Source organism: Tamandua tetradactyla, chromosome 3 (assembly GCF_023851605.1).
Source record: "Tamandua tetradactyla isolate mTamTet1 chromosome 3, mTamTet1.pri, whole genome shotgun sequence".
NCBI classification, from domain to species: domain Eukaryota; kingdom Metazoa; phylum Chordata; class Mammalia; order Pilosa; family Myrmecophagidae; genus Tamandua; species Tamandua tetradactyla.
The window spans coordinates 184,232,949-184,260,586 of record NC_135329.1 but is presented as its reverse complement, the minus strand read 5'-3'; positions in this window follow the sequence as shown (position 1 = coordinate 184,260,586).

Sequence of the window (27,638 nt, the reverse complement as noted above, 5' to 3'; positions counted from 1 at the left end):
AGTATATCCTCATTAATAATACTCATACCCAGGTGTCTAGCAACATTTTACAAGCAGAGCAAAAACTCTCCAACCACCTCACCAAACTCTCTGCCCCAACAGCCCCTTAAACATGGCTCCAAATCCTCCAACACACCTTACAGTTCCTCAGCCAAACACAAATACTTCCCAACTTAACTCACTGTTTCCTTTGTGCTACATTGGGAAGGTCCCTACTAGCAGCTGTCCCTATAAATCTTACCCAAATACACAATCATAACCCTGATTCCTGCTATACCACCCTAAAAAACATCCCCCTATGGGAACCAGAGCCCAATAACCTTCCCTACCCCCTTAGGCCCTGCTACTTCACCCACACAACTGTAAGCCAAGCAGAGCTCCATAGCAAGTGCCAAACTAACGCCACCATCCACAACTCTACCCATGCCCCTAAAGGACAATATTTCTGGTGTAATGGGACTCTTACCAAGTGCCTCAACCCCACTACCCCAGGACCATGCTTCCTGATGACCATAATTCTTCAATTAACCCTCTATGGTGAATCCAGGCTAACTTGGCTACTGCACCCCCTTTGCTCCAAAAGGGCTGCCTTCCTTCCTATTCTGGTAGGCATCAGCCTGGCTTCTTCAGCCGCAGCCTCAGCAGCAGCGGGAGGAGTGCTAGGACATGGTATTTTAACCTATCAAAACTTCGAGACTTGACTACGGGTAGCCCTGGAATCAACATCAAAATCCCTATCTTCTCTGCAACATCAACATACCTCACCGGCCCAGGTGACTCTTCAAAATCAATGGGCCTTGAACCTGCTAACAGCCAAAAAAGGAGGGACGTGCATATTCCTCCAAGAATGCTACTATTATGTCAACGAGTCAGGCCTGGTAGAACAAAATGTTCAAACCCTAAGCAAACTAAAAGAAGATCTCTACCATAGAAAACAGGGAACCAACTCTGCCCTAACCTGGTTCTCTTCACCCCTGACGACATAGCTCCTCCTGCTACTAGGACCAATTATTCTAATCTGTCTTTTCTTTCTCCTAGCTCCCTGTCTCCTCAACTTCCTTCAAGGATGCATTAAAGAACTGTCACAAGTGGCAATCAACCAAATGCTCCTACATCATTGTCACCACCTGCCTTCCTCACCAGATTCCTGTAGCCAACCTCCCAACTCTCCTGACTATGATGGTTCTGGCCTATTACCCCATGCCACCCCAGTGCAGCAGGAAGTAGCCAGAAATATCTTGGTGCCCTATTATCACAAAAAGGCTGGAATGTTAGGTCAGGGGAACAGGGAAGGTCACCATGACTCAAGCTGTGTAAAATGTACCACCCCTTCTAGACATCACCTAACCCCCTTGCCCGCACCAGGACCCAGCATTGAACTCACAACTCTCTACCTTCAGTTCTGTGAGCTCTGCCTGGGAGTGCGGGAATAAACTTGCTCATTCTAGGGTTTCTTGGTCTTCTTCTTCTCTCTTTTGCCTTCAAAACCTTTCAGTGCCCATTGCCCTCCCTAAACTCTTAAGTTTCTTTAGGCTATGATTAACATATTTAATCTCTGCAGCACCCGTGCATAGAATACATGTTTAATGCATGCTATTTTCTGAATTTCATTGTCTTGAAATAAATTACTTCAATAATAGGTAGAATTAAAATACATTTAGTTTATTAGATTTCACAGTTGTGTTATGTTAAAAATTATAGGCGACTCAGAATCAGAGTCAGATGGCAAAAGGTGAAGAAGGTTAATGAAAGGAGTGAAGAAATTCACAAAATTTTGTAATTGAAGGAAGAAGAGAATGTTAGGGCAAGCTTGTGCAAGAAGACTGATTGTTTGAAGATTATAAAACTGAAGTCTGTGTATATAAGAGAAAACGAGAAGGAAAAGCAGGAGAATCTGAAAGCACAAGAAAAATAAGCACTATCTGTTAGGAAAAACTAAAATAAATCCAGCAAGAGGCAGGAGAGAAAAAGATCAAGAGCAAAAAAGGAGACAAAGAAGAACTCCTCCTCCCTTGGGAAGAGATTGAAGATAAAAAGGATATATTGTGAATAAATGCATCTAGTTAACCAAATGAATAATGTATTATATGAATACAGTTGTTCTGCATTGTTCTACTGACTAATCTGAGGAGGAATAAAATATCATTTTGAAAATAAAATTTTATTGTCCCCCTGACAACAACCAAATTCTATAACACATATATGTTTTTTCTAGGAAAATATTATGCAAACTCTCTTAGCTTGCAATTTAAAAAATTAGTGAACATGGCAGCTAATGCAAAACAAAATTAAAAACTAGAAGCCTTTTCTATGAAATTATTTAAACCTGAAGTTTCTGAGTCAACAGCTTACTCATACTGTTATATAAATGAATATGCTCAAAAACAGAAATAGCTTCTTTTGTATGTAATTTATTTTCTTTTGTGCTTAATGGATCATGGTCAAGAGAAGACAAACAACCAAATGAAAAACATTTCAGCATGAATCATCCAGGAATATATTGATGTGTATACACACATGTATTCACATAAATACACACAAATGCAGCCATTACAGATTATTTTGAAGATCCCATTTTCAAAAAAAAATGAGAAAAGTCTTTGACACTAAGTAAATAAGACATGGTTGATTCATTCTAGAGAAACCCTTTATTTACACAGTGTTTTTCACTGGCAAGCTAGTGCAGAAAGCTGTCACTGAAATATTATAGTAAAGGGTACACACCATGATGAAGAGACATAAGCAAATAAAACCTACTCTGGTAGGGAGAGAGTGTATGCCATGAACAGTGACATTCAGCCCTGGATTAACCCTTAAATTTCTGATAGTGTCCATCTTCATCATGGCCAGAGAACTCAGATTTATCAGTCATATTTTATCCAGCTTCTACATTGTTACCTTCCCTTATACCCAACTTTAAAGAGCAGAAGGAAAAGGACAACCAAGATATTCAGCTGCATAGCAAGTCCATTAGCATTAGAAAAAGCATGATGCATTTTCTGCCTATACTGCTTGGACATAGTAGAGAAGAGATGCAACAGGCACTGAGGTAACAGTGGTATGACCAGACAAAGCAGGAAGTGAATAAGGCACAGACAAGACATGGCCTTGTTTCAGCCATATTCATAGATACTCCTGAAAAGGTGACCTGCTAAGTATTCTGCTATTATCTTTTGGTACTTGGAATGAGACTGATGGAGGTGATGATGATTGGCAGGTATTATGGGACCAGAATTCAACATCAGCAAATAAAAAGAACCAGATAGGTTTCTTCTAGAAACGCTTGTATGTTAAGACCAGAAATACCCACACTCTCTGTGTTGAATAATCTGAAAGAACCTATAAGAATCTGAAAGAACCTCTGTAGCCAACAACAGAAGGACGATTATAGTTAGGCCCAATTTTAACAACCCTAAAGATATAGGCACAGATTCAACAGCACTTTCATAATTTGAGAGACTATAATAATTAAAGATGGGAGTAAATCCAGGAGTTTGGCAGAGAGTTCTTAGTTCCCAAGAATGCTTTCTGTCCACATGACAACACTTCAGGTAGACCTCTAGAGTCACTCCTACCTGATGGTCTCTCAAAGCATGCTTTTAAATGCTGAACTTACTAACACCTATGAAAATTTACCTAGTCATATTGTCTATTTTGTTTATGACAATTAATGGAACTTGGATTTGGAGGGGAAATTATTATCAACTTATGATATTTAGGTTCAGGAATCAAATTGACTAGCTGATGGTGCCCAGTTGCCTGTTCAGGCAAGCACTGGCCTATCATTACTACAAGGATGTTTTTTTGGCTGATTGATAAACCAGAAGGCTGGTTTATTAAATCATCAGTCAGTTCATTCCATTTGTGACTGATTACATCTATGATTGACTAAGTGTGTGTCATCTGCAATGAGAATCCAATCAGTTGGATTTAATTCAGTCAGTTGAAGACTTCTAAGGGTGAAGAGAGAATTTTCTCTTTTTCTTCAGCCAGACAGCCTCTACTGTGGAGTTCATCAGGGACCTTCATCAGAGTTACCAGCCCTTGGCCTGTCCTATGGATTTTGGACTCTTGCATCCCCACAGTTGCCTGGGACACTTACAAATCTCATATTTACAGATATCTCCTGTTGGTTCTGTTTCTCTAGAAAACTCTGACAAATACAAATTGGTACCTAGAGTGGTTCTTGAGAAACCAAATCTTAAAAATGAACTTTTGCAATCGGATTAATTCAAAGGAACCCATGACTCTCTTCTCAATAACCACAATGGCACAGACAGTCCACAGTGAGTTGGCAATACAGATACACAAAATATCACTATTTGATTCTCCTAATCTGACTCTTACATGAGGCAGGGTTCTGGGTGACAATGTTTTTGGCATCTTAACAGAGTTTTGTGGAGTTAAAAGGTATAATGATGTTAGCTGGTTGTTGTTAGATATGCTGGCTACAGTTTTGAGAGAAAGGGGTGAGCCGAAGATTTCAAATTTGCAACTTAAATGCTATATGAAAAATGTAAAAGTTTCTATGTATAAGAGAAAAAATCTTATCTCCTGTGGTTGCAAGACTTGAGAACTCTGAAAACCAGATGCAGAGTCTCATTGTGTGAATAGCTTATTTATAACATAAACTAAATTCTCAACCTTGCAGAGTTTCTGTTATTAAAGTAAGGGCTCTGATTGGAAAAGAATGGGAATGTGAAAGTTGGGATGGAGACATATGGGTTGATAATGATGGCAGAGGGGACATGGAAATGCTGGATTCTGCTGAGTCCTTGCTAGATAGACCACCATGAAAAGTCTGTCATCCAACCTCTGCCTAAAAAGATTAGCCTTTCAGTGCCTGCTAAACGTGCAACCACCTCCCCTGGGAAACAGCCCTCAGTCCTCTGTCTGGAGAGGTTAATTGTGTTTCCCCAGAAGAAATTGAAATGGAATGCCCTGGGGTAATTGGCTTGAAAGACACTTCTATTTCTTTTCATAACCCATCCCCACTACCCCTCTTTTCTTCCAGACCTATATCTATAATAAAGTCCCAACAAGACCTGAAAGGTAAGGTACATAGTGTGACCCATAAGGAAGTATGCTATACTCCAAAAGAACTCCATGAGTTTTATAATTTACATAGACAAAAATTAGGGTAATATATGTGGGAATGGATATTTAGGGTGTGGGTTAATGGTGTAAGGAATATAAAATTAGATCAGGCTGAATTTATTGATATGGGCCCACTAAGTAGAGATTTTGCACTCAATGTTGTAGCTTGAGGGGTTAGAAAGGGCATTAACAGTTTGGGTAGTTGGCTGAAGCATGAATCAAAAGATGGCCAACAAACTCTTGAGATCAAAATGCCAGAACTCACCCCCAAGAGATCCTCTTTTGTTGCTCAGATGTGGCCTCTCTCTCCAGCCAATATGATGAGCAGTCTCACCACCCTCCCCTTCTCTGCGTGGACATGACTCCCAGGGGTGTGGACCTTCCTGGCAACGTGGACAAAGATCCTGGAATGAGCTGAGACTCAGCATCAAAGGACTGAGAAAAACCCTGCAATGAGCTGAGAATTAACATCAAGAGACTGAGAGAACTTTCTCAACCAAAAGGGGGAAGAGTAAAATGAGACAAAGTGTCAATGGCTGAGAGATTCCAAACAGAGTCGAGAGGTTATCCTGGAGGTTATTCTTATGCATTAAGTAGATATCACCTTGTTCAAGATGCAGTGGAGAGGCTGGAGGGAATTGCCTGAAAATGTAGTGCTGTGTTCCAGTAGCCATGTTTCTTGATGATGATTGAACAATGATATAGCTTTCACAATGAGACTCTGTGAATGTGAAAACCTTATGTCTGATGCTCCTTTTAGCTACTATATCAACAGAAGAGTAGAACATATGGAATAAAAATAATAGGGGGAACAAATGTTAAAATAAATTCAGTTTGAAATAGTGGTAAATGAAAGTGAGGGGTAAGGGGTATGGTACGTATAGTTTTTTTTCTCTATTATCATTTTATTTCTTTTTCTGTTGTCTTTTTATTTCTTTTTCTAAATCAATGCAAATGTACTAAGAAATGATGAATATGCAACTATGTGATGATATTAAGAATTACTGATTATATATGTAGAATGGAATGATTTCTAAATGTTTTGTTTGTTAATTTTTTTAATTAATAAAAAAGTTAAAAAAAAAAAGCCAGAACTTCCTTTGTATAAAGTAAATAGGGGGATCCAAAGTCTTAAAGAGATTGGAATGTTAAAGTGGATTTATCATGGAAGACCCACTCACACACCCCAGGAAAGTTGAGAGGACATCCATTTTATCAAGACTTTGAAGAAAAACTTGTGAGACTAGCTCCATTGTCCCTGAAGAGTTCTGTAGTTGTCCTTCTCTGTAGGCCACATATTAGTAGGGGAACTGCTGTCAGGGAGCTTAAATCCTTCGGATCCCAAAATGGCAGAAGCCACATGATAAGTTAATCACTATAGACAAAGTGGGCATAACTACCATAATGGACAGTAGAATCAAAGCAGCAGTCAAAATAATCTGACTTGCAGAGACTTGTGATGTTGGCTAATAGATCATGGGGTACCAAAAGTAAAATATATGGGCAGTCTACTAAATTCTTATTTGGGCTGTATAAGCAGAAGAGTTCTAGGTCAAGTGAACAAAAGTATAACTTGAATTACAAAAACAGAGATTCATGGCCCCTTTTCAATTCCCAGACTTGAGACAGTTTATAGTCCCAATGCCCCCTGAATGAGGAGAAGGCCAGGTAGCCTTGGAGAAGGACACTGTTACACTGCCAAAAGTTTGCACTGCTAACCATCCTCTAAGCCTTCTCAAGGAGACCTATGGCCTTTTACCAGGGTAACTTTGCACTGGGGAAAAGGAAATAATCAGATATTTCATGGATTGCTAGACACTGGCTCAGAAGAGACACTAATTAGAGGTCACCCAAAATGTCACTCTGATCCACCAGAGTGGGGCTTATGGAAGTCAGGTGATCAACGGAGTTCTAGCTCAGGTCCATCTCACAGTGGGTCCACTGTGTTCCTGGACCCATTCTATGGTTATTTCCCAAGTTAAAGAATGTATAATTGGAATTGATATGCTCAGCAACTGGCAGAATCACTACATTGGTTCCCTGATTTATAGAGTAAGGGCTTGTGCTGGTTTGAAAGGAAGTATGCTCCCTAAGAAAAGCCATGTTTAAATATAAATCCCATTTCATAAAGGTAGAATAATCCCTATTCAATACTGTATGTTTGAAACTGTAATCAGATCATCTCCCTGGATGATGTGATTTAGTCAAGAGTGGTTGTTAAATGGGATTAGGTGATGACATGTCTCCACCCATTTGGGTGGGTCTTGATTGGTTTATCGGAGTCCTATAAAAGAGGAAATATTTTGGAGAATGAGAGATTCAGAGAGAGCATGAATGCTGCAGCACCATGAAGCAGAGAGTCCACCAGCCAGTGACTTTGGAGATGAAGAAGGAAAACGCCTCCCGGGGAGCTTCATGAAACTGGAAGCCAGGAGAGAAAGCTAGCAGATGACGCCATATTTGCCATGTGCCCTTTCAGCCAAGAGAGAAGCCCTGACTGTGACCTCCATGTGTCTTTCCAGATGAGAGAGAAACCCTGAACTTCATTGACCTTCTTGAACAAGGTATCTTTCCCTGGATGCCTTTGATTGGACATTTCTATAGACTTGTTTTAATTGGGACATTTTCTCAGCCTTAGAACTGTAAACTAGCAACTCATTAAATTCCCCTTGTTAAAAGCCATTCTGTTTCTGGTATATTTCATTCCAGCAGCTAGCAAACTAGAACAGGGCTGTTAGGTAGTAAAGGCCAAATGGAAGCCACTAGAACTGCACATACCTAGGAAAATAGTCAATCAGAAACAATACCAGGTTACCGGAGGGATTGCAGAGATTAGTGCCACACTTAAGGACTTGAAGGATGCAGGGGCAGTGATTCCCACTACCCCAGTCAACTCTCTTATTTGGCTTATGCAGAAAACATATGGTCTTGGAGGATAATGATGGATTATTGTAAACTTAACCAGGTGGTGACTCCAATTGCAGGTGCTAGTCCAGATGTGGTATCATTTCTTGAAAAAGTCAACATAGTCCCTGTTACCTGGTATGTAGCTATTGATCTGGCAAATGTTTTCTTTTCTCAATAATTGTTAGTAAGGACCACCAGAAACAATTTGCTTTCATCTGATACGGTCAGCAGTATACCTTCACTGTGTTACCTCAGGGTATAGCAACTCTTTAACCCTATATCATAATCTTGTCCACAGGGAGATTGATTGTTTTTCCCTCCTACAAGACACCACACAGGTTTGTTAAATTGATGATATCATGTTGATTAGACCTAGTGAGCAAGAAGTAGCAACTAGTCTAGGCTTATTAGTAAGGCATTCATGTGTCAGGGGATGAGAGATAAATCCAACAATAATACAAGGGACTTCCACCTCAGTGAAATTTACAATGTCCATTGGTGAAGGAGATGTTGAGATAGTCCTTCTAAAGTGAAAGACAAGTTGATGCATCTGGCCATCCCTATAATGAAAAAAAGAGGCACAATACTTATTGGCCTCTTTGGGTTTTGGAGACAATGTGTTACTCATTTGGGCATGCTACTCCAGCCCATTTACCTAGTGACCAGGAAAACTGCTGGTTTTGAGTGGGGACAAGAATAAGAGGGGGCTCTGCAACAGGTTCAGGCTGCTGTACAAGATACTTTGCCACATGGGCCATATGACTCAGCATAGACAAAGGTGCTAGAATTTTCAGTGGCAAATAGAAATACACTCTGGAGCCCTGGGCAGGCTCCTATATGAGAATCACGACACAGGCCCTTAGGATTTTGGAGGAAAGCCTTACTATCCTCTGCAGATAACTATTCTCCTTTTCAAGACCAAGTTTGTGTCTACTACTGGGCCTTAGAGAGTCTAAATGCTTAACCATGGCCACCAAGTTGCCATGAGAACTGAGTTGCCTATCATGAGCTGGGTGTTGTCAGACCCATCAAGCCACAAATTTGGGCATGCACGGCAGCACTCCATCATAAAATGGTAACAGTATATTAGAGATAGGGCTCAAATAGGTCCAGGAGACACAAGTTACATAGGAAGTGGTCCAAATGTCCATGGTCCCAGCTCCTGCCACATTCCCTTTTCTTTCCCAGCCCAGAGCTATGGCCTCCTGGGGAGTTCTTTGAGTCAATTGACTGAGGAAGAGAAAACTCGGGCCTGGTTCACAAATGGTTCATACAGGTACCACTCAAAAGTGGACAACTGCAGCCCTACAACCCCTTTCTGAATGGTTCCTGAATGACAGTGGCAATGGTAAATCCTCCCTGTGGAGGGAACTTTGAGAAGTGCACCAAATGAATGGGTTGTTCATTTTGTTTGGAAGGAGAACTGCCTAGGTGCACTTATATGTTGATTCATGGGCTATTGCCAATGGTTGGCTGGATGGTCAGGGGCTTGGAAGAAGCATGATTGTAAAATTGGTGACAAAGAGATGTTGGGGAGAGATATGTGGGTAGATCTTTCTGAGTGGGAAAAAAAATGAAGATATTTGTGTCCCATGTGAATGTTCACCAGAGGGTGACTTTATCAGAGGAATGTTTTAATAATCAAATCGATAAGATGAACCGTTCTGTGGATACAAGTCGTCCTCTTTACCCAGCCCCTCTTTTCCAATGAGCTCATGAACAAAGTGGGCATAATAGTAGGAATGGGGGTTTGCATGGACTTACTGACATTGACTTCCACCCACCAAGGCTTACTTTTCTATAGCCATTGCTAAGTGCCCAGTCTGCCAACAGCAGAGACTCACATTCAGTCTCCAGTACCACACCATTTCCCAAAGTGATCAGCCTGCTACCTGGTGGCAGGTTGATTATATTGGACCACTTCCATTATGGAAGGGGCAGTGATTTGCTCTAAATTGAATAGAGATATACTCCAGATATAAGTTTGCCTTCCCTGTGCACAGTGCCTCTACAAAAAACTACAATCCGTGGACTTACAGAATGCCTTATCCACCATCATGGTATACCACACAGCATTGCATTGCTGCTGATCAAGGAATCCACTTCACTGAATATTGAAATGTGGGAATGAGCACATGCTCATGGAATTCTCTGGTCTTACCATGTTGCCCATCATCCAGAGGCAGCTGGATTGGTAGAATCATGGAATGGTCTTTTGAAAACACAATTATGGCACCAACTTGGTGGCAATACCTTGCAGGACTGGGGCATTGTTCTCAGGAGGTTGTATAAGCTTTGAATTAGCATACACTCTATGGTGCTCTTTCTCCCATAGCCAGGATTCATGGGTCAAAGAATCAAAGGGTGGAAATGGGAATGGCACCACTCACTGTCACCCCTAGTAATCCACTAGAAAAATTTTTGTTTCCTGCCCCTGCAACCTTAAGCTCTGCTGGTCTTCAGGTATTAGTTCCAAAGGGAAGAGTGCTCCTACCAGAAGACACAACAATGATTCCATTGAACTGGAAATTGTGACTGCCACCTGGCCACTTTTGGCTTCTCCTGTCTCTGAATCAACAGGCAAGGAAGGGGACTACTGTACTGGATGGAGTGATTAATTCTATCAAAGTGAAATAGGACTGCAACTACACAATGGAGGTAAAGAAGAATTGCCCTGGAATATAAGAGATCACCTAGGGCATCTCTTACTACTACCATGCCCTGTGATTAAAGTCAATGCAAAGCTGCAACAACCCAATCCAGACAGGACTACTGATAACCCAGAAATTTCAGGAATGAAGGTTTGGGTCACCCCACCACGGAAAGAACCATGTCCAGCTGAAGTGCTTGCTGAGGGTAAAGGCAACATGAAATAGGTAAGTGGAAGAAGATAGTGATAAATATGAACTATAATCACATGACCATTTACAGAAATGAGGACTGTTATGGTATGAATATTTCATCCTTGTTTTGTTATGAGTATGTTTGTATTTGTACATAAAGTATTATTTTGTTTTCTTCTTATATGACATAAGTTATGTTGCTCATATTATAATATTTAAGTTATAGGATATCATGTTTAAGAGTGAATATCACTTAAGGACGCACACCCTATTTTGATAGATTTAGTGAATTTCCACTTGTACACAGGACAATTGAATATTGTTAGGTGAAACATATGTCTGCTATTGCATTTATTTAAATGATTAAGTATCATTTATAGTGATGCGTATAGCTATATAGCTGTCAAGTTGACAAGGGTGGACTGTGATGGTTAGGTTCAGTTGTTATCTTGGCCAGGTGATGGTACCCAGTTGTTTGGTCAGGTGAGCACTGAACTATTACTGCAAGGATATTTCAGTCAGTTGATTTCATCTGTAGCTGATTACATCTATGAGCAACTAAGGCTGTATCTTCCACAATGAGGAAATCCAATCAGTCAGATTTAATCCAATTAGTTGAAGATTTTTAGGGAGACGAGAGACTTTTCATTTTTTTTCAGCCAACCAGCCTTTCCTGCGACTGAAATTTCAAGAACCTTCATTGGAGTTGCCAGCCTTGTGATCTGCCTTGCAGATTCTTCTATTCTTACATTCCCACGGTTGTGTGAGACACTTATATAAATCTCATATTTACAGATATCTCCTCCTGGTTTTGCTTCTCTAGAGAACCTTGACTAATACATTGCTCATTTAAAAAATCATTTTGAAGGTAAAATGAAAAGAAAAAAAAGAATCACCTTTTCTTCCCAAAAGGAAACATTTTTTGTCAAATAGTCAACATATATACATAACTCTATTTTTATACAATTCCATCTAATTTAGTTTTAAGTTTAATTCATCCTTCCAGGTGATACGGGTTGTGCTTTATTTTCTTTTCAAAATGAAACTAGAAAGATTTTACACAGATTAAGGTGCTTTACTTGACTCTGGTTCATTTCTTGAAGTCCCAGAACTTGCTTATTTTTAAATATTCAGATACAGATATTATTGTCTCTTTCTGTGGATAATTGTGACCACAATTTGAGACATTTTTACTCTGAATTTATTCACTTTATTTGGTGGTATTGGTCAAGATGATGATTATGATGCTATATCACCTGAAGGACAATATACAGTGTTATAAAAGTAATTCACAAAAAGAGGTTTTCTTATATTGTTTATTTTGAAGATAAATGATAGCCTTGAAAAAGAAATGTCACATACCAGAGTATTTCTCATTGTCCTCAATCAATACAAAGTGATTGCTAATTCTGTCAGACATACACAATGTCTAGCATTATAATCTGAAAAATGAAGCTAAATTGTACCACACAGGGGCTTTTATATCAGTTTACTAGAAATAAAAGTAAAAAATTCATTGTCAAATCAATATGCAAAAAAATGAACTAAACATGCATGAGATTCATTAAAATCATATGGATTCTATGTAATTAAAAACAAATATTTAAATGAAAACATCAATATTGTTTTGTACATGCAAAATGAAAAATAAATCCCTTCACATCCATAATGGAAATCATTGGAATGTTTCCGCCAGTGAGAAAATAGATTTCTTTAGGCTTATGCTTTAAACAAATTAAATTTCCTTATTTTTACATAATAATGCTTCAATTTTATACGTGAGACAGACATGTCATTTGCTCAAATGCTTTGTAAAAAAAATAGTATTTGTGAAAAATCTTAGAAAGAAATAAATGTTTTAAAGAGTGAATTGCACTTCATATCATTGTTTATCTCCCAGGTATATCCTGTGTCATTTAATTATCCCATCTTAAAGACCTGCTGTACTCTCCTTAAGTACTCAGGTTCTGGATGGAGTTTGGGAAGTAAGACTTGAACCAGTTATAAAATAGGTTTGGTCAAAAGTAAAGACAGACTCAAATGACATGTTTTACTACAATATAAGATGTAGATATAAATACGCATAGAGAAGAAACTACACAGAGTATTGAGATGAAGAAAATATTGAAAAAAATACCATCTGAAAGAGGTTTTTGAAGAATAAATGTTCATATTTGTTTTACGAAACTGGAGTGCATGCACCAAAATTAAATCTCTTTAGAAATGTACTTTCAAAAATAACACTATTGGCCGACAATTAGCAACGCATGAACTTTGAATACATTTTCCAGGAATGGTGATTTATTTTTTTTTACTAATTATTCATTCTTTTGTCCCTATTGTAGCCTGCAATTTCATGTTTGTAAGGCCCAACCTTGCAATAGGTCACAATAATAAAATTCTATGTTTGCTAATTATAATGTGTCTTTATTCCACATACTGACATTCGTTCCCATCAGATCAAGAACCATCTTTATTTCAATAGATGTAGTTTCTACAATAATATAATAATATAATAAGGAATAGTATAATGAGCCCACATACATTGCAGGCTCCTATGACCTGATTTTTGGAGACTGAGCTAATGAAAAATTAATTAAAAAAAGATCTGTTTGTGGATATTCCTGATCCCCAGCTTCTTCAAATCTTGCATATTTAAATTCCTGTTATCTTTCTGATTCTTTGATCTACAAGTTTTTATTTTTTAAGTAATTTTAAACTTATGGGAAAGTTTAAAAGTAAGACAGAGAGGGCAGTGCAATGATGGCTCAGTGGCAGACTTCTCGTTGCCATGCCAGACACTGGGTTCATTTCCCTGAGCCTGCCCATGCAAAAAAAAAAAAGGGGGGGGGGGTAATACAGAGAACACCACTGTATCCTTTACCCAGATTCACCAACATTTAATATTTTGACAAATTTGTCTCATGTCATCTATTTGTCAATCTAATCTATATCTATAATTCTAATTGTATACATTAGCATTTACTGAAATTACCTCATAATATTTCAGTGTGTGTTTCCTAAGAACACGGATAAATAACTATAGTATAATGAACATATCCAGGGATTTTACACTAATATAATGCTTTTATCTAATCTACAGTCATATTTCAATTTTGTAATTCTTCCTAATAATGATTTAAGGCATTTTTCTCCTACTCATACAAGATACAAGTCCAGAAAGTTTGCATTGTGTATTGTTGTCATATCTCTTTTGTATCCTTGAATTTGAAATAGATTTTCAATCATTCTTTATCTTTTATGACATTGATACTGTTGAATAGTAGAGGTCATTTATTTTGTGGCACATGCATCATTTTGGAGTTTTTCTGAAGTTTTCTCATATTTAGATTCAGATTATGTATCTCCAGACAGAATACTGCAAAACTGATATTCTATCCTCAAAGTATTATGTAAGGGGACTGATCATTCATGTGCTCTTCATTCATGATATTATAATTTTAATGAGCATTTGTGTGAAATATGAGGAGTTTTAACACATAAAAAACAGTTCCATAACCCCCACAAATTCCCTCATATCTCTTTGCAGGCAATCACCTACCTTACCTCTTGCCCTGCCAACCATTGATTTGTTTGCCTTCACTACAGTTTTACCTTTGTAGAATTTTATAAAAATGAGATCATATATTGTGTAGAATTTGTTCCCAGCTTTCTTCACTTAGAATGATGCTTTGGAGATTCATCCATATTCCTATACTTATCAATAATTTTCCTGTCTTTCCTTCCTTCCTTTCCTTCTTTTTAATCTTTTTTTTTTTTGCTGAGCAAACATACCACAATTTGTTTATACATTCACCAGTTGCATATTGGGTTCCTAGGTATATTGGCTATTTAGAGTAAAGTTGCTATAAACATCAAGCATACATTTTGATGTGGAACTAAATTTTCATTTCTGAAGGGAAAATACCTAGGAGTGGTGTAACTGGATTTTAAGATAAGTGAATGTTTACCCTTATCAGAAACTACCAAATTGCTTTCCAGAATAGTTATAATATTTTGCATTTCCACCAGGAGGTATGAGTGATTGAGACTGTTAGTTGCTCTAATCCTGACCAGTAATTTATATTAATATTGTCAATCTTCTCTGATTTTAGCAAATCTGATGAGTATATAATGTATTTATTATATACATTGCAGTTTAATTTTTCATTTCCCTAACAATTAATAATGTCAGAATCTTTTCATTTGATTAATGGACATTTGTTTGTACATCTTCTTTGGTGAAATGTCTTCAAATCAATAGTACATCATTTTAAACAGGACTGTTTGTCTTTTTAAAATTAAGTTGACATAATTCTTTGTTCAATCCATGGATACAAATCCTTCATCAGATATATGTTTAGGAAATACTGTCTCTTAGTTAGTGTTTTGCCTTTTAATTTTTAACAGTATGCTTTGATGAGCAGACTTTTTGTGCTTGATTGTTATTTTTTTATATCTCACTTTATTTTATTTCTTTTTTTTGTTTTTTTGTTATTTTGTATGATCAGAGTTTTTAATTTTGATATAGTTGAATTAATCACCTATTTTTTCTTAATGATTTGTGAGGTTTATTTTGTGAACCATATAAAAAAATTTGCCTTCTCAAAAGTCATAAAGATGTTTCCTATGTGTTCTTCAGGAAATTTTCTAATTTTATTTGCTATATGTAAGTCTAAAATCCATTTTGAATTAATTCTTGATATGATGTGAATGAAGGATCAAGGTTCAGTTTTCTTTCTTATGAACATCTAATAGTTCCTTCCATGTTTGTTAAAAGTCTATACTTCAGCACACAAATTGTGCATATTTTAATGTAACCCTAGGTATTTTATAGAATTTGATACTCTTGTAAGCTATATCGTTTATACTTTGACTTCCAGTTTTTCATTGCCCAAATACAGAAATGCAATCAATTTTCTATATTGACTTTGAATCCTATAACAAAACTAAACTCAATTAATAATTTCTGAGTAATAATAATAGGTTACTACTCTTCTGTTGGATTCTTGAAAATAAGTTTGATGTTTGAAAATAAATAATATAACATTGTCTGATGGGTTTTAAGCTTATGTAGATATCCTATATAAGACAACTATAGCATAATGCTCAGGATGAAGGGGTGCTGGGATTCTTAATCATTGAAGACCAAACACTTTCCCCCTAAGGTTGGAAATAAGGCAAGGATGCTCAGTCTCACCGCTCCTATTCAACATAGTACTAAAAACTTAGCCAGTACAATAAGACAAGAAAATAAAATAATAGAATTATAGATTAAGAAAGAAGAGATAAAATTGTCCCTATTTTCAGATAATACAATGATTTATGTAGAAAATCTCCAGTGCCAATAAAAGCTTCCAGGACCATTAAATGAGATTAGCAAAATTCAACATGGAGAAATAAATCAAATTTCTAAATATTACAATGTACAAAGTAAATCCAATTTTTCAAAATATCATTTATAATAACTTCGAAAAGTGATACTCTATATGTAAACAGAACAAAATGTGAACAGTATATTTATGCTATAATTAGAAAATACTGATGAAATAAACAAAAAAGACCTAAATATATGGAAATGTGAAAAGTCATATTACGTTTATGGACAGAAAAATAAACAAAGTTAAGATGTCAACTATCCCTAAATTGATGTATAGATTTAATGAAATCCTTATAAAACCACAGCATTAATTTTTATAGGTTTAGACAAACTGTATAAAAATTATATGGAAATGCAAACAGTCAAGGGTAGCTAAATATATTTAATACAATTTTTTGAAAAAACAAATTAAATTTGAGGTATCACATCACCTTATGTTAAGACTTACTACAAAGCTACAATAAGTGTGATATTGATGAGGGAATAAACAGGTAGATAAATGAAACAGAAAAGAGAATTCTTAAATACACTTGCAGACATATGGTAAATTGATTTTGAACAAAATTGCCAAGTAAATTCAAAGGCGTATCATAGTTTTTTCAACAACTGGTCGTGGAACTAGTGGATATCTTTAAGCAAAATTAAAATGACCATTGACCTATACAACACACCAGAAAGAAAAACTTAACTCAAAATTGATTATTGATCTCAATAAAACCTGAAACTACAAAACTTCTAGAAAAAAAAACATTGCATTGGTTTGTTAAAGTTGCTGGAATGCAATATACCACAATTGGAACAGATTTTATGAAGGGAATTTATTATGTTACAAGTTTACAGTTCTAAGGCCATGAAAATGTCCAAATTAAGGCACCAATAAGAGATCACCTTCAATCAAGAAAGGCTGATGCCATCTGGAACACTTCTGTCAGCTAAGAAGTCATGTGGCTGGCATCTGCTGGTCCCTTGCTCCTGGGGTCCTTTGCTTTCAGTCTCTGCTTCCTGTGGGGGTTCCTCACTCTGGGCTGGTTTTGACCTCTTGGCTTCCCTTGGCTCTCTCCAGTTTCTGGCTAGCTTAGACTCTCATGGGAAGGGACAAAGTGATGTCTGCTGAGCCCTGCATGTTCAAACATCTGCATATCATGTGGGCTCTGAATTTTCTTCCAAAATGGTTTCCTCTTAAAGGACTCCAGCAAGTGACACCACCCCCCGCCCCCTTGAATAGGTGGAGAGACAGCTCCATGAAAATCACCTAATCAACAGGTCCCACCCACAACTCGGTGGGTCACATCTCCATGGAAACAACTTAATAAAAAAGATTCCAGCCAGCAATATTGAAACAGGATTAAAGAACATGGCTTAGGTACACAACAGTTTCAAATGGAAACATTCTATACTGTGGACCCCAAAAAGAAATATTTTTTTCATATCCAAAATATATTCATTCCATTACAGGATCAGAGAATTTTCAACCCTTTCAGTAACAATACAAATACAATATGAACCAAAGTCTGAAACATTACAAAATCTCTTAAAAGTCAGCTACAGGACTTCCGGAGAAGATGGCAGCTTAGTAAGACACGCGGGTCTTAGTTCCTCCTTCAGAAAAGCAACTAAAGAAACAGAAACAATATGAAACAGCTCCCGGAGTCACGACAGAGACCAAAAAGACAGCGTACCCCATTCTGGAACGGCTGAACAGGCAGGGAGAATCCGCTGCGGTGAGATACCCGAGGGGCGCGCGTTTTCCCGGCTGGGGCGGCTGGCGACTGGGGTCCCCTCCACGCACGTAGCTCCCCGGTCTGACTGGGAACGTTGGATAGCGGGGCCCTCCCATCACGCTTGGCGTCTGGGGCCAGCTGGGCAATTTGGACCGGCACTCCCCCAAGCCACGGCAGCCAGCGATCCCCGCCTCCACGCGCGGTTTCCCGGGCCGACTGCCCCACAGACAGACGAGTGCCACGAGCACCACCTACTGGGCAGGAAAAGAAAAACAGAGCCCAGAGATTTCACAGAAAAAGCTTTCAACCAGCTGGGTCCCACACCCAGGGAAATCTGATCAAATGCCCAGACACCAGCAGAAAATAATGGATGACGCTCGGAAAATTGAAGATATGGCCCAGTCAAAGGAACAAACCAATAGTTCAAATGAGATACAGGAGCTGAGACAACTAATGCTGAATATACGAACAGAAATGGAAAAACTCTTCAAAAACCAAATCAATAAATTGAGGGAGGACATGAAGAAGACATGGGCTGAACAAAAAGAAGAAATAGAAAATCTGAAAAAACAAATCACAGAACTTATGGGAGTGAAGGACAAAGAAGAAAAAATGGAAAAAACAATGGATACCTACAATGGTAGATCAAAAGAGACAGAAGCTACAATTAGTGAACTGGAGGATGGAACATCTGAATTCCAAAAAGAAACAGAAACTATAGGGAAAAGAATGGAAAAACTTGAGCAGGGGATCAGGGAACTGAATGACAATATGAAGCGCACAAATATACGTGTTGTGGGTGTCCCAGAAGGAGAAGAGAAGGGAAAAGGAGGAGAAAAACTAATGGAAGAAATTATCACTGAAAATTTCCCAAATCTTATGAAAGACCTAAATTTACAGATCCAAGAAGTGCAGCGCACCCCAAAGAGAATAGACCCAAATAGGCGTTCTCCAAGACATTTACTAGTTAGAATGTCAGAGGTCAAAGAGAAAGAGAGGATCTTGAAAGCAGCAAGAGAAAAACAATCTGTCACATACAAGGGAAACCCAATAAGACTATGTGTAGATTTCTCAGCAGAAACCATGGAAGCTAGAAGACAGTGGGATGATATATTTAAATTACTAAAAGAGAAAAACTGCCAACCAAGACTCCTATATCCAGCAAAATTGTCCTTCAAAAATGAAGGAGAAATTAAAACATTTATAGACAAAAAGTCACTGAGAGAATCTGTGACCAAGAGACCAGCTCTGCAACAAATACTAAAGGGAGCACTAGAGTCAGATACGAAAAGACAGAAGAGAGAGGTATGGAGTAAAGCGTAGAAAGAAGGAAAATCAGATATGATATATATAATACAAAAGCCAAAATGGTAGAGGAAAATATTATCCAAACAGTAATAACACTAAAAGTTAATGGACTGAATTTCCCAATCAAAAGACATAGAATGGCAGAATGGATTACGACCCAGCAATACCACTGCTAGGTATCTACTCAAAGGACTTAAGGGCAAAGACACAGACGGACATTTGCACACCAGTGTTTATAGCAGCATTATCTACAATTGCAAAGAGATGGAAACAGCCAAAATGTCCATCAACAGACGAGTGGCTAAACAAACTGTGGCGTATACCTACGATGGAATATTATGCAGCTTTAAGACAGACTAAACTTATGAAGCATGTAATAACATGGATGGACCTAGGGAACATTATGCTTAGTGAGTCTAGCCCAAAACTAAAGGACAAATACTGTATGGTCCCACTGACGTGAACCGACATTCGAGAATCAGCTTGGAATATATCATTGGTAACAGAGACCAGCAGGAGTTAGAAACAGGGTAAGATAATGGGTAATTGGAGCTGAAGGGATACAGACTGTGCAATAGGACTAGATACAAAAACTCAAAAATGGACAGCACAATAATACCTAAGTGTAATGTAACTAGGTTGGAACACTGAATGAAGCTGCACCTGAAATATGGTTTTTTGTTTGTTTGTTTGCGTGTTTGTATCTTTTGTTTTTGTTTTTTTCTTTTTCCTTTTTATATATATATTTTTTTATTAGTATTATTATTTTAATTCTCTTCTCTATATTAACATTCTATATCTTTTTCTGCTGTTTTGCTAGTTCTTTTCCTAAATCGATGCAAATGTAGTAAGAAATGATGATCATACATCTATGTGATGATACTAAGAATTACTGAGTGCATGTGTAGAATGGAATGATTTCTAAATGCTGTGTTAATTTCTTTTCTTTTTTTTGATTAATAAAAAAAATTAAAAAAAAAATGACAGTAGTTTTGAAACTACTAAAAAAAAAAAAAAAAAAAGTCAGCTACAGACATCGTCTGTCCTAAGGCAAAATTCTCTTCTCTGGACCTATATAACTCAGAACAAGTTATTGCTGCCAATATATACATGAGCAGCAATCACAGAATGAATGTTTCCATTTCTATAGGGAGAGATTGGAAGGAACATAGGGGTCAAAGGCCACAAACAGTTTCTAAAACCAGCAAGGCAAACTCCATTAGATTTGAAAGTCTGAGTGTTTTTGCTCTCTCCAAACACTGGGGTGTTGGTTGTAAGACTGAGATGCATTGGGGTGACCACCTTTCTCCTGATTTCACCCTCTTCAAGCTTCAGGGCAGCACATGGGATCTCTGCCATCTCCAGGGCACACCTTCAACCCCTACAGAACAGTGGGGTAGCACCAGACTCCCCCAAATCTCCAGTTTAAGTGCCCCACCCTCTTCAAAACCTGGGGTAGCAGAGCTCTTCTTTTTTTTTTTAATTTTTTTTTCTTTTTTCTTTGCATGTGGGCAGGAGGCACCAGGAATCGAACTTCAGACCTCCAGTATGGCAGGCAAGAGCTCTACCTGCTGAGCCACAGCAGCCTACCCTGCAGAACTCTTCTTGAGCATTGAGGAGGAAGACCTGCCCTCTGCCTTTCGGGCAAACTCACGCTCTCCAAGTGCATGGGTGTGTCTCCTCTCATAGCTCTAGAACTTATCTTCTACAGTTTTGCCTATGAAGTTATTTTTCCTTCAATTTGTCCCTTCTCTGTCCCTTTTAGTCCAGACTGGCAGTGGTTTCATTTATACAGGTCTCACAACACTTTTGTTTTCTATGTAATATGCAGGGGATCATAGCTATCAGACAATAGGACTTTCCACAGATCCTTTCTGGATAACTCCATCTCCAATTCTGGCTTTTTCTGAAATGGATGAATGGCTCCATGTTTGGTTAAATCCTCACATGGGGCACTATTCTCTATGGTCTCCCTTTCTGGAAGCCCTGGCTTTTCAGACTATCAACTTCTGGTTTCTTTGTACCCAAGGAATGCTTATCTCTGTCCTGTCACATTTCACTATAGGCTGCAAGGAGAAGCCAGGCTGAAATTTCCAGTGTGAGAATTCGAAAATCTCTTCAGCAAAATATCCCAGCTCATGTTTTTTTAAATTATTCTTCCATCCAAAACCAATAATCAATTTTGTCAGTTTATCTGACATTTTAAAACAAGGTCACCTTCCTTCCAGTTTGCAATGACATATTCCTCATCAGAGGTTATCTTTAAAATCTGCATTTCTACCAATAGTCTCTTCAAAGTATTCTAGGCCTTCTCTATCAAGATCCTCACAACTCTTCCTCACAAATCTTTTCCTGGAAGATTTAAAGTCATCTGAATGTGTTTGGTGCTGGCAAACCACAGCACCCCACATCTCTGCTACCAAAATCTGTGTTGGTTTGCTAAAGCTGCCAGATAGTAATATACCAGAAATAGAACAGCTTTTATAAAGGAAATTTATTATGTTACAAGTTTACAGTTCTCAGGCTGTGAAAACATTCAATTAAGGCATCAACAAGAAGCTACCTTTACTCAAGAAAGGCTGATGCCATCTAGAACACTTCTGTCAGCTGAGAAGGCATGTGGCTGGCATCTGCTGGACCCTTCCTCCTGGGCTCTGTTGCTTTCAACTTTTATTTCCTGTGGTGGTTCCTTACTTGGCTTCTCCAGAGCTGGTTTCATCTCTTGGCTTCTCTTGGCTCTCTCCAATTTCTGGCTTGCCTAGTATTTCATGGGAAGGCACATGGTGATGTTTGCTAGGCTCTGAATCTCCAAACATCTGTGTATCATGTGGCTCTGAAGCTTTTTTCCAAAATGGCTCCCTCTTAAAATACTCCAGTAAGCAATCCCACCCTGAATGGGTGGAGACACATCTTCATGGAAACCACCTAATCAATAGGTCCACCCAACAATATTGGAACAGATTAAAAAACATGGATTTTCTGGGACACACAACAGTTTTAAACTGGCACAAAGAAGAAAACATGTGGTAATGGGTTAGGCACAAATTTGCTAAATATGAAACAGAAAAATATGGTCTATAAAAGAAAAAAGTGATAGTGTGTATTCTACCAAAGTTAAAAGTTAAAAACTTCTGCTCCTAAAAATCCTGTTAAAAAAATTAAATGCCACCCAACAGACTGGAAAACAATAATTGCAAAATATATATTTGATAATGGACTTATGTGCCAATTTGAAAGTATTATGTACCCAAGAAACACCATGCTTCAAGCCTAATCCAATCATGTGGGTTAGTATCTGATTAGGATATCTTCATGGAAATGTGACACACCCAATTGTGAGTGTTAACTTTTGAGTAACTGGAGTTGTGACTCCACCCATTACAGGTGGGTCCTGATTAGTTTAATGGAATCCTTTAAAAGAGGAAACATTATGAAGAAACCTCAGAAATGGAGAAATGACAGAAGAAACAGTGCCAACAGAGAGAAAGCCAACAGACACTTCAGAGCAGAGCTGATACAGATATTGACACTTGGAGAAGAGAGACACGTTTGGAGATATTTGGAATCTAGCAGACATCTCCTGAAATGTTAACAAGCCAGAACCTGGAAAGAGCCAAAGGAAGCCAAGAGATGAAAGTCAGCCCCAGAGAAGCAAAGTGAGGAACTGCCACACAGAAATAGACTGAAAGCAATAGAGCCCAGGAGTAAAGGATCAGCAGATGCCAGCGAGGTGACTTCCCAGCTGACAGAGGTGTTCCAGAGCAATCAGCTTCTCTTGAGTGAAGGTAATGTCTTGTTGGTGCCTTAATGTAGACACTTTCACTCCTTAGAACTATAAACTTGTAACTTATTAAATTCCTCTTTTTAAAAGCTATTATAGTTCTGGTATATCACAATCCAGCAGCTTGTGAACTAACACAACTTGTATCCAGAATTTAAAAACTTCCAAAAGTCAGTAATAAGAAGAGAAACAACCCAATAAAAATCAGCAAATGATTTTCCAGACAGTTCATAAAAAAAAAAAAATACAGGTGGTAAGTAAACATAGGATGTGCGACATGATTCATCATATGGAAACATAAATTAAAACACATTGATTCCAGTTCTCACCTACTAATATGGATAATAGTAGGGGAAAAATTGACAATAGAAAAAGTTGACAAAGATAAGAACAACTAGAATTCTACATTTCTGATAGAAATGCAAAATAGCACCACCACTCTGGAAAACAATTTTTTATATATTTAAACCCACACTTACGTCATGATTCAGCAATCTCATTCACAAGTGTTTACCTAAGTTAGATGAAAATTTACATCCCCACATAAATCTGTCATTAATTTCTGTAACAGCTTTATTAATCATTGTCAAAAATTGCAAATGAGAGGGAGACAGAGCAAAATGGTATTGTAAGGAGGTGTGAGATTTAGTCCATCCTCTAGGATAACTAATAACTAGCTGGGAATTGTCTGGAACAACTACTGGGGTGGGGGGTGGGGGACTAACATGACACATGGTACACCAACCTGAAATGGGTGGAAAGGCCAAGTTCAAAGTGCACTACTTAGCCATGAAGCCTGGTGCCCCTCCCCTGGTGGCTCTGTGGGCTGTTTTACTCCCTCATGTGAAAAAATAAGCAGTCTCTACTAGGATCAAGAAAAGGTAGCTCAACCAAACTCCAATTACAGAGTTGATTAATAAGTTTGGACTGCTGAATAGAAGTTCCAAGCACAGATAAACCTGGAACAAGCATGAAAGGAAACTGGAGGATCCTCCTTGGCAGAAAATATGCAGGACTGATGAAAAAAAACTTAAAAAACAAAGAAAAGATGTTTTTGGAGTTGACAGAGCCCATGATAAAAGGACTGCGCCTGAAGAAAAGGGGCACATAAATCCAGGTTCCAACTCCAGCTTTTGACTGGCAAAACCGAGGGCTGAGGACTGGCTCTGAAAGGATTATTTATTTATTTATTTTACCTTCTAGCTGCCCATTTATTAAGCTGTAAGAATTCTCAGGTTTCAGCACTCCCCCAGGAGGGGTCAGAGTTGAGGAATGTCTGAGAGATAAAGTAATTAGTCAAATGAAGGAGACAATCTCCTAAAGGGAATTGTCTTACCCAAGAAAAGGGAGGACAGGGTCCAGCACAAGGGTGGCTCTCATTTAGACAATTCAGACCCCAGGGCCTGGAAAACAAAAACAGTCTAGGCATGACTTCTACCTCAGCCTCTCACTGAACCACACTCCTGTCAGGGAAAGGGTCTTCTGAGAATTAAAGGTGCTGCACCACTTTACGCCAATAGGGAGCTGAAAACCGACAAGTTGGACAAAATAGGAAAAACATAGATTCAAGAGACCTCAAAGGAAAGACTAGCCTACTGGGTCTCATTCTCAGGGAATTATGATACTGATTACATCTTCATCCTGAGGTTTGGACCTGTCTTGTCTGGGAAAATCTGAATGGGGATGATCCTGTCTGGCAGGGCAAGATACAGAAAAACAAAAGCTGAAAAATTCTGATCAGTTAAACAGAGGCTAAGCTAGAGGACTAGAATAAGTCAAACTGAATGTCAAAGAACAGATACAGAACAGAGACAAAATACAAGAAAACCCTAGGTTAAAGAGAGAAGGCAACCTACAGAATAAACTAATGAGGAAATCAGATACCTAGACACCAGCAAAAATCACGTCATTCTAGGAAGAAAGAAGATACAGCCCAGTCAAAGGAGCAAACTAACGAATGATTTATAGGAGTTGAAACAACTAGCAAACAGTGTTCAAACAAATCTTCTAAATGAAATCAACACGTTGAAGGAAGATATAGAAAAAAAAGATGAAAGAATACATTGGATGACCATAAAGAGGAACTTAAAAGCTTGAAAAAATAAGTTGCAGAACTTATAGGAATGAAAAGAACAAGAGATGAAAAACACAGTGGAAACATACAACAGTAGATTTGAAGAGGCAGAAAAAAGTATTAGTGAAGTTGAGGACAAGACTTCTGAAATCCGACACACAAAAGAATGGATAGGAAAAAGAATGGAAAAGTATGAATGGGGTCTCAGGGAATTGAATAAACATGAAGTGCCTGAATATACATATTATGGGTGTCCCAGAATGGGAAGAGAAGGAAAAAGGAGCACAAAGAATAATGGAAGAAGTAATCACTGAAAATTTCCCAACTCTTATGAAAGACATAAAATAACAGATCCAAGAAGCACAGCATAATCCAAACAGAATAGATTGCAAATAGAACTACTCGAAGACATTTGTTAATCATATTGACAAACATCAAAGACAAAGAGAGAATTCTGAAAGCAGCTTGAGAAGTGATCCATCACATACAAGGGGCGCTTGATAAGACTATATTTGGATTTCTCAGCAGAAACCAGGGAGGCAAGAAGGCAGTGGTATGATATATTTAAGATACCAAAAGAGAAAAACTGCCAACCAAAAGTTCTATATCTGGTAAAACTGTCCTTCAAAAATGAGGCAGAATTTTAAATATTTTCAGACAAACAGACACTGAGAGAGTGTGTGAACAAGAGACCAGCTCTAAAAGAAATACTAAAGGAAACACTACAGCTATATAGGAAAATAGAGAGAGAAGTTTGGAGAAGAGTATCAGTAAGAACGAAAAAGAACACATGATACTGCAAGTATAATGAACAAAACTGAGTGTGAGTATGGTCGAATGAGGAAAGTTAGGGGCATGTATGACATCAGAAACAAAGATAGAAGATAAAAACTGGGACTGTAAAACAGCAAAATCTAGAGTGGACAATGATGGTGATTAAATGTACAAATAAAAGAAAGTTTTTACATGAGGGAGAACAATGTCAACATTACAAGATGTTGAAAATGGGATAGTATATGGAAAAAGTGCAATCAGTACAAACTTGAGTCTATAGTTAACAGTAACATTGTAATATGCTTCCATTAACTGTAACAAGGCAATATACCAAAACTAAACGTCACTAAAAGGGGGATATAAGGGAGGGGTATGGGATTATTGGTCTTGTTGTTTCTCCTTTTTATTTTTTTTAATCCTTCATCTTCATTCTTTTCTCCTCTTTTTTTTCTTTGCAGAAGAAATGGAAACATTCTTACATAGATTATGGTAGTAAATGCATAACTATGTGATTATACTTGGAGTCATTGAGTGTTTACTTGGGATGGATTGCATGGTGTGTGAATTAAACTGTTTTAAAAATAAACAGAAAGATATAAGTGCTGGAGAAAATTTTGAGAGAGAGGTGTAGTTATTCACTGTTAGATGGGAAGTAAAATGGTGCAGCCCTTCTGGAGGGCAGTGTGGTGCTTCCAAAAGAGACTAAGTATAGGGTTGCCATATGATCCTGCAACCCCATTACTAGGTATACACTTGGAGAAACTAAAAGCAGGGTCACATGGACATTTGCATACTGGTGTTGATGGAAGCAATATTCAAAATTTGCAATTGATAGAGGAGGCCTAAAAAATCAACTGATGCACAGAAGGGCAAACCATGGTATATACATGCAATGAAATATTGAGTGGCTGCAAGACTTAATGAATTCCTGAGGCATGCAACTAGGTGAATAAAGCTTGAGGATATTATGTTGTGTGAAATAAGCCAAAAATGAGAAGACAAATACTGCAATGTCTCATTAGTATGGAGCAATTATAATGTACAAACTCAGAATTGAACTTGAGAACATAGGCTACCAGGCAACAAAACATGGACAGAGATTGGGTAATTGACTATTAAGGAGTACAAAATGTTCACTAAGCCTTACTGTTAATGTTCCTAGTTTGTAAGCTCTTACAGCGGTCACATCTATTCCTTAGTTTTAACTGTTATTTCTAAATTCTGAGAGGCTAGCTCTTTGTGTGTATAACCTGGACATTCTCTGAGACTTTGGGTGTCTGAGTGACACCTGAGATTCAGTGTCAGAGGTCTGCAGCTGTGAAAGTCAGCATTCTTCCATGTAGTAATGTTAAAGAAGCTGGAAAAGAGATCAGACCTCCAGTAGAGAGAGATATGAATGAAACGAATCTTGACATGAGTAATATAAATCAGAACACAGGGTAAAGGATGATGTAGTCTATATTTTAAAACTTCAAGTTCTTGTGAGACCAAAGGAAGAGATGTTTATTTGGTACAAAATTTATATTTTCTTTAGCACACTAACCAATTTAACCTTTGCAGTCATTATTCAAAGAATGTAATTACATGGAAACTTGAATAGGGAATGCGATCTTCTTATTTTGACAGATTAATGTAATACCCCAACACATTCCAGAGTAACTTGGGCATAAAATAAACAAGTATCTTCAAAGTCCCTTTAAAGAACTGAGGAAAAATGTGTAAATATTAAACTTCCCCACCTGCAGAATTTCTG